The sequence below is a fragment of the Alosa pseudoharengus genome, unplaced genomic scaffold, assembly GCF_046254945.1.
Source record: "Alosa pseudoharengus isolate Yale_2024_CS ecotype anadromous, Long Island Sound unplaced genomic scaffold, YU_APseudo_1.1 YU_APseudo_1.1_scf_12, whole genome shotgun sequence".
NCBI lineage: Eukaryota > Metazoa > Chordata > Actinopteri > Clupeiformes > Clupeidae > Alosa > Alosa pseudoharengus.
The window spans coordinates 35,784,858-35,793,856 of NW_027468587.1; the positions used below are offsets into that span (position 1 = coordinate 35,784,858).

Sequence of the window (8,999 nt, forward strand, 5' to 3'; positions counted from 1 at the left end):
ACTTTGTTGTTAGTGTATTTTAAATGGTAGAGAAGTTTATTTGTTTTAAGAGTATTAAATTGCTAATACTTAGAGTTGTAATATAGTGTACTTATGGAAAGTATATTTTTTGGTAGGCCTAATACATTGTTTGTATAGTTTCATAGTCATAGTATTAAGTTCAACTTCAGTGTACTAAAATTAAATATACTTATTGTGCAATATTCAAAGTGTTTTTGTAATGTAGTTTTTAAAAGTGTACTTTGTTGTTAGTGTATTTTAAATGGTAAAGAAGTTTATTTAGTTTAAGTGTATTAAATTGCTAATACTTAGAGTTGTAATATAGTGTACTTATGGAAAGTATATATTTTTGGTAGGCCTAATACATTGTTTGCATAGTTTCATAGTCATCTCACCTTTAATAAAATACTAATGTGTGTAGCTTTTAGGCCTGATATGTCAGCCGCATGGATGGCAATGTGCAATAACCTAGCCTAGAGACATACTGATCTATCAGTTTTGGTCATCAAATAATATTTTTTCTTTTGTTGATTTTGTGTCTTAGTAAGGTAGTAGCCTATACGTTTGTGATGTAGTAGAGGTTGTGAGAGGATGAATGTGGCACTTTGTTACATTTATAGGCAACACAGTTAAATGTATAGGCAGTCCAGTTGACCAATAACATGGCTGTTTGAATTTGAAATGAGTGGGCGGATCTGTGCAGCTTTCGAGCAAAACGTGGTGTGAGCAAACATTAACGTTATTTCATACAGTCTATGCTTGTAACTTTATTTGCAAGACAGATGGACTGTAGAGACCAGAAAATGCATACGTTTACGGTCCGTATAAGGTTACAGGTTTGTCCAAATTAAAGATACCATAAATTCTAGTCATGCCAGAGACGTTGGTCCTACAGAGCCAGAAGGACTCGTCATATGAGATAACAAGGACTGAAGCCAGTTGGATCTAAAGTGCCAAGTTATTCGTTATCAGGTGAGTCCCAAAGCATATTGTTAAATGATTCTGATGTAGCTTACTCTTTATGACCTTCGGTAGTCTTTGGAGAAGTTAAATTGATGGCTTAGCAATCTTTCAAGAGTTTATTTTTATCCTTGCTAGTACAAGCTAGCAATGCCAGATCACGTTAGCTAATTTAGCTAACGTTAACGTCATATACGTCGACCAGATCCCTATCAAGAAGAAAACTACATTAGCCTGCTTTGTGTTTGTGGGATTATTGACAAGCGTTGGCTAGCACTAACGTCAGACAAACTATGATGGAGGAAAGTGTGTTCTTTATTAAGCAACGTTTGCCTAAAGTTCACCAATGTTCTTTAATATTATGTGTGGTGTAGGCTAAGTTAACTCACAGAAAGGAGGATAGTGCTAGGCTAGTCACACTTCTCATTCATTAGGCATGCTAATGACATTGTAGCTGTTTTTTTCTTTAATCGTGGAGACATCTTTTAAAATGAGTCTACAGGACAAATTACATGCATTTTATGAAGTAGAATGTTTTTTTTCACCATTGATATTAGAGGGGGAATTAAACCTGGTGTTCTACTAAGTTAGTGCTATGAAGCTTAGGCTATATGATTGATATTATGCCTTGGTTTATGTGATAGATTTAGTTTTTTTTTTTAATTATTTGTGTTTGACAGAGCATTCAAGTTCATTTCATGGTAGTGTTTGTAATTTACCTAGTTTTAATCTGTAGCCTAACTATGTTTTTACACTGTATTGTCGTTTCTGGGTCAAATGCCATTTTGAATGGGAGTCGTAGGGGCAGAACTATTTTGATACATGATGATTTTGATTCATGCATCAAAATAGTAGGCTAGTGCCCCTACGACTCCCATTTAAAATGCCATTTGACCCGAAAACGATAATACGGTTGTATTGGAAACAAAGGAATCTAAGGTAATCAAATGCAGAAAACAGGGTGGTTGCACTCATATCGGTGCCAAGGTCAAAGTCAAAGTCAAAGTCAAAGTCAGCTTTATTGTCAATTTCTTCACATGTTCCAGACATACAAAGAGATCGAAATTACGTTTCTCACTATCCCACGGTGGAGACAAGACATATTTTACCAATTTTAAGTCCACAGACAAACATAACATTCAAGTAAACAAAAAAATAAGTAAATAAGTAAATAAGAGGGCACATATAATGAAAAAATAAGAGCAGCAAAATTTGGTTGAAATTGTGCATAGACAGTCAATAAAATAAAATACTAGTGCAAAGTCAGGCCAATAAGAGGCTGAGGTAGTTCTGTTTGACCTAAGTAAGAAATAAAGTGGCATAGTGGTGCAAGTTATGTAAGAGCAGCAGAAGTGTTGTGTTTTCAGGACAACAGCAACAAGTTGCAAAGTGTACAAGTGTGCAAGTGGAGTGGTGCAGGCGGCCATTGTGGGTCCAATGTCCAGGATGTTATGTAGCTGAGGGTGGAGGGGGGAGAGGAGGGAGAGAGTTCAGCATCCTAACAGCTTGGTGTATGAAGCTGTTGGTGAGTCTGGTAGTGCGGGAGCGCAGGCTTCTGTACCTCTTCCCAGAGGGCAGTAGATCAAACAGATTGTGAGCGGGGTGACTTGCATCACTCACAATTTTGGTCGCCTTGCGGGTGAGTTGGGTGGTGTAAATGTCCTTCAGGGAGGGGAGTGAAGCACCAATAATCCTTCCAGCTGTGTTCACTATGCGCTGCAGGGCTTTCCTGTTGTATTCAGTGCAGCTTCCGCCCCACACAGCGATACAGCTGGAGAGGATGCTCTCAATGGTGCCTCGGTAGAATGTGGTCATGATGGCTGGTGGAGCACTTGCACAACGCTTTAAGGTGCACAACGCTTTAAGGAAAGACTACCTGGCCAGGTCTACCCATACCAGGATGGCAAACAGATGGTGTCAATACCTATTTGACCCATAAAAAGTAAATGTCAAATAGGTACAGATAATCTGTATTAATCTCATCATTGCCAATGGATTTCTGTGTAAAATATTGTTTATCTTGTAAAATGTTTTCCATCTTTCTGTTCACAGACAACAGAGACAAATTCTCTAATACCAAGGTCAATGCATTTGACTGCTGTCCAGCCCCGGGTTGCCACCGAAAACTTTATGCATCTTGGACTGGAAGATGGTGTGCTAGTAAGGAAGCTAGCTACCACAGCTTTTGCCACCACATCTCAGTATTGGGAGGGAAGTTCACTCACTGCACAACTCTACCAGCTGTACCTTTCCTCCTCAGCCATGATCCGTATCCACCATGGTTTTCTTTCTGGGCCAGAAGACTTTGCAAACAAATAAGCAATAAATTATCATGCATTACACATTTAGCCATGTTAGACTGTTACGTTGTTGGCTGTAGGCTGGGTGTCCAGTAAACAATTTCAAGCTTAGAGGGCAAATTCTCTCACCTAGGAGGGTAAACAACTTTTGTTTTTCATGAAATCTGCATTTTGAATTGATGGTCTACCAATGAGGCTGTAGAGTATCGCGACACAATAGTGGCAAAAAGCACTTGCGCGATGAAACATGCATTCGGGTGTATTATATTATATATTATTTCACACACGTAGATATTAAATGTGTGCGCCAAATTCTCTCTGCACGTGCGCACTCAGAGGAAACTGCTCCCCAAGCATGGAAAAAAATGCTGCGAGCGAGGAGGAATCTGACCAGCGCTCCAAACAGCCACTCGAAAAATCTATGCATGTGAAATAATATAATACGGCCAAATGCATGTTTTATCGCGTTACCACATCCAACTTGAAAAGATATGCTCAAGAGATCCATAACTTTCAGAAAAATGTTTTACTTTTGTTATGGATGAATATTATGTTTTGTTTTCATTCATGTCAATAAAATGTTTTTCTCATAATCAAAGTGTAATTTGTCATGTAACAGAATAGGTAGGAGAGTACTAATAGTACAATTTTAAAGCACACTAATATTATACTTAAATTGCATGCCTTTATAATGCTTAAAGTATCTTAAGACTATACTTTTATTAACATAACTGCAAACTTTCAAGGCACTTATTGTAGTCAGGAAGTACATTTGAAGTTAATTTAAAATATTACAGAAGCATGCCAAATGAATAGGAATGAGGATGATAAGAGTGTATTCAAAATACACTACTACACTATTATTAGTTATATTGTAATGCCTTTTAAGTACATTTCCAATACACTTGGGATGTTACAAAATTGTACTGCGACTGTTTCGAATGCTCATAAAATATTTTTTTGTATAATGTACTTAAGAACACTTAAAGTTTGAAAAAAGTTGTTCTATTTTAGCACACTAATTACACTCAAAGTATAGTCAAGTTGGTATTAAGTTGCACTTAATACATAATTCAATACACTTAATTACACTTGGATTTGACGAAAAAAGTACAAACGGTACTTAGTACACTTTCAAAAAGTATACTTTTAAAGTGCCCATATTATGCAAAAATCACTTTTTCTGGGATTTGGGGTGTTATTGTGTGTCTCTGGTGCTTCCACATGCATACAAACTTGTAAGAAAAACCATCCATGCTGTTTTGAGTGAGATACAGGTTTCAGAATTGATCCCACCTTCAGCCTCTGGGTGAGCTGTTCAAAATCGCCACGGGTTTTCTACGTCACAAACCGAAATATTTGAATATTTCCACCCCCTCAGAGCATACGTACAGTGTCTCCACCCACCAGGTTCAGCAGTAAACTTCTCGGATAGCAGCCATTTTGTTACCGATTTGGAAGCACTGGTTCGGGTTAGACACCATGTCGAAGTCCCATGCGAAATGCTCTGTTGTTGGCTGTACAAAAGAGCACAAAACACTACATCGTGTCCCAGCCGAAGAGGACAGAAGAGCGGCATGGATTGAGTTCATTTTTGATGGCAATATCCCTGCTACAGTTGGCAAGAAACTGGCAACAATCATTTCGAGACTGACTATTTCTCAAACTACTGTCAGTACAAGGCAGGATTAGCCGGGAAACTCATCTTAAACGACGGCGCAGTTCCAACTTTGCGCGAAATACCTGCAGATGAGGAACATGTAAGTAGTTCTATACAATTTCATTTGTAAATTAGGGTAAACTCGTGTGTGTTGTAGCAGTGTTTTGCCATTGACACCGAGGCGGCTAACCGCTTGCGCTAGCTTCTAACATTAGTTAGTTTACAAGTCTGCTTGGTTTCTCCTGCAAAGCCATTGTCCAGCGAAACTTTCGAAAGTTGTGCATTTGTAAAATATTTCTATGCTGTAATTGGTTGCGCAACAAAAAGTCAGTTTAAAACAAGTGTGTGTGTGGGCGAGATTACAAGTTTGGTCGTCAAGCTACAGTAGATTTTTGCCCACCACATCAGAAGATACAGTAGCTAGGCCTAGCTCGCCCCTAATCCAAACATATGTTTCTGATCTTTTTAGCAGCTAATTCATGTATAAGGGAGATGTCAAATTGTGCACGTATTTACCTGTGTTTATTTTGCAATTCTACACGAACTAACCAAGCAGTGTTTTGCTAAACTAACCAAGTAGGTAGTGTTTTGCCACCGTACAAGGCAACGCTAACCGCTAGCTTAGCAATCTGCATTGTCTCGACATTCAAACCCTGTGACAAAATCGGTCATGCAGTACACATCCTCGGCGGTTTCGGGGAATTTGCTAAAATAATGCGTTTGGAAATGTTTTCTGAACTGGAATATGTTAGTGTTGTCCAGGGTAGAACGAGTGTATGGTTGAAATTGCTACATCACTGGACAATTTACACTCAAAGCCAACCATTATTTGTAATTAGTTTCTTCTCTTGTGTAGTATTTATTAGTGATCCTTTTTTTTGATGTAGCTGTTGGCATACATGTAAGATGAAGTTGATGTCATTTCTCTTTTTGTATAGGCCAGTACATCATAAACATTACATACAGAAGAAAGACCAGCTACAAAATATATTGGTTGCCAGACTGAGCCCCCTGAAAGAAAGAGTGTTGGCACACAACTGTCTTCTTGGTCATTACCAAAAATATGATATGTACTATATATATTTTTTTTGTCTTGCAGGAACTCCTGCATTCTACAATCTAGAAAAAGGAGCTGACCAAGAAGACTGTCCTGAAGGATATTGCCAAACTCGGTCCCCACTATCAGACGTCCTCTTTGGAGGCGTTCCATAGTGTCATTCTGCGGTTCGCACCCAAAAACATGGTCTATCCATATCTGGGAATGCTGTGCAGGTAAATGAAACTGTTTATTCTTTGATAATATTTGCCCATTCCTTGAAATTGTCTTCATGTCTGATTTTCTTTTTACTGTCCAAGACTGGCTGCACTGCATTATAATGAGAATGCTAATCGAGGACAAGCCACCACATCTTCAGGGGATCCTCTTTACAAACTGCGCTTTCCAAAATCCAGGAAGGGAGAGTGCAGAGCCAGACCAGTGAAGACAGATGCTACATTCCGTAAGTTTTTTTTTTTTTTTTACACAAAAACAAACATTTACATTGTACATGACAAATTACTGCAACAGTGCTTTCAACACAATAAATAAAACCAAACAAACGTATTTAAATACCTGAGAAACTACAAAATCTCATGTGCAAAATGAACAGTTGTTGAATAATGTAGTAAATTATACTAGTGATTCACTTTTTTGTGTGTATGTGTATTGCACAGGGTATGTTGATTTGATGGACATGATCATGGAGAAAGTCTTTGTTGACCCATCATCGTATGGAGACAAGATTCTGAAGATAAACATCCCGCCGGACCTGTCTTCACAATATGAGCATCCAGACAAGGAGGAGGTCATCGCCAGCTATGTCTCAAGATTCAATCAAGGGGCGGGAGTTTGAAGCCTACATATCTTCCATGGGCGTCAGGAAACTCCCGTCACGACACATGAGGCGATCACTACCCGTATCTTTCTACCAAGGAAGCCCCAGCACCAGCTCACAAAACTTCTGTAGGCTTAATACCTGTAACGACTGAGAAAAATGAACATTGCTAGTCAAAAGGTTTTATAATGTATGTCTAATTTGGAATCAGTGAATCATTCAATACTGTATTTTTATGTACAATGACAGTGGTAAATAAATGTTTATTGCATGTGTAAAATGCTTCATGTGAATTTGTGTAATATACAGTTTGCTAAGGAAATACTTGGCTATGTTCAAGAAAAAAATCTGAAAGAGGCTTTGGCAGACTATATTTGCTTTATTATGTTGTATGAACAGTGAATGTAAGTAGGTTATTACAGATAACTCACTGCTCTATTCCCCATAACTGTAAAGGACCGTAGTCAGCCCTGTAAATGTTGCATGCATTCTGCAGTGAGAACACATTTAGACCGTCCAGGTTTAGAACCTGTTTGCCTATCATACATGGAGGCCTTTCATCCAGCTGCTGCAGCCGTCTTGTAACCTGTTATGCATAACATAAGGTAAGTATCTGCAGTGGCATCTTGTCTGCAATCATACATTGCTGACATAAGTATAGGAAAGATCATGTTACCTGTGGTACCTCCTGGCAGCATAAATTCTCAGGCTCTGACAGCATTGTTGCACAATTTCCACATGTGCACCTAAACAAACAAATACAAAAGGAGTCATGCATGAATAAAGCTAAAGAAATAATAAACCTGGTATTTTTTACCCAATAATAGCACCCACGATTACATTTGAACGAGCGTGCTCCAGCTAGCTAGTACTTTTTCTCAGCCTGACGTAAGTAGGTGAATGGTAAGTAGTGCTAGGCTAGACTTTCTCAAGTTTACAATGCGAACACATCAGTATACACCAATATATCAAGCGCATACATGCAAGTCTCATAAGTATGACAGAAAAATACTACTGTACTTTAGGAACACTCAGTACAGTGAAAAAACTAACGTTAACGTTATTAAATATTATAAGTTAGAGCAGGTTACAGGATCTGCCAACCGAGCGAAGCTTGAAGCAGCGGGGTGTTTACAAGACATAACTTCACGTTTAGTGAACAAGAAGCACAATATAGTTTACTACTGTGTGAATACAAATTCATTAAGTTTAATAAATAATGAATAATAATTCATAATAGTGCCTGACCTGGCACTAACGTTAGCTATCGATAGCTAGACTAGCCTAACTTAGCTTTCACGGGCTAAACACTGACTATCTAAGTTTCAAAAAAATAGAAAGTTTCACTAACCATTTAGAAGCGTCTTGCTGAATTCTCTGAGTCTAGGGTAGTGCAGGAGACTCCCCTCCTTCAGGATCAGATTCTGGTTCGAACATGTATGGTTGAACTACTGCTGCCATGTCCATGTGAAAGTTAACGTAGTAGTAGTGGTAAGAGTCAGTGGGGCGTGGGCAAAGATTCTAGAAGCTTTGGGCGTGGCCAAATTAGCTGCAGATCATGAATATGTAATGAGCAGCAGAAAACAGCACACTCTGGAAGGGGCTGAAACAGAGGGTAATAGAGGTAGGTAACAATCGTTTCCTACACGCTATTTCCACCAAACAACTTCTGAAACATGTTTTATGGAACTCAAAGACCTATTTGAACTTGTTGAAAAATAGTCAAAATATGGGCACTTTAATAGTTTTTTTTTTTACCTGGGTTGTAAAGACGGTCCTGGACAAACATGACAATGTGGGTCCTGGACCAACATTGTAATGACGGTCCTGCACAAACATGACAATGTGGGTCCTGGACCAACATTGTAAAGACGGTCCAAGACCAACATGGCAATGTCGCTACTGCTTTAGCCTATTACCAAGCTACATTAGTAGTCCAAAAGTGTGCTCCTTAGCAAGTGAACTAACATAACACCGGCTTGGCACTTCATAGTTGCATGCTGCACCTACCTATTAGCAAGCTAATTTGGTAGCATAAATTTATGTTCCCTAGCCTAGCCTCTAACATAATAACAGCGGCACCAAGATTGCTAAATGAGCTTCAAAGCTACTTCAACTACTGTATCCCTTCGAAATAAGTTATTTAAAAGATGCATAGCCACTGAATTACCTATTAGGAAGCTAATGTATTACAGTAAATGTATG

The 8,999-nt window shown here is 38.6% G+C and overlaps 2 long non-coding RNA genes across 2 annotated transcripts; one reads left to right on the forward strand and one right to left on the reverse strand.

The window, feature by feature from the left end:
- Positions 1–4,639: 4,639 nt before the first annotated feature.
- LOC143118509 (uncharacterized) lies at positions 4,640–7,074 on the forward strand. Its single transcript, XR_012986163.1, has 4 exons — positions 4,640–5,020; positions 6,020–6,192; positions 6,277–6,419; positions 6,634–7,074. It is a non-coding gene; the product is annotated as an uncharacterized LOC143118509 (long non-coding RNA).
- LOC143118508 (uncharacterized) lies at positions 6,853–8,496 on the reverse strand. Its single transcript, XR_012986162.1, has 4 exons — positions 8,146–8,496; positions 7,471–7,540; positions 7,226–7,380; positions 6,853–6,944 (listed from the first exon to the last, which is right to left on the reverse strand). It is a non-coding gene; the product is annotated as an uncharacterized LOC143118508 (long non-coding RNA).
- Between the last annotated feature and the right edge of the window lie 503 nt (positions 8,497–8,999).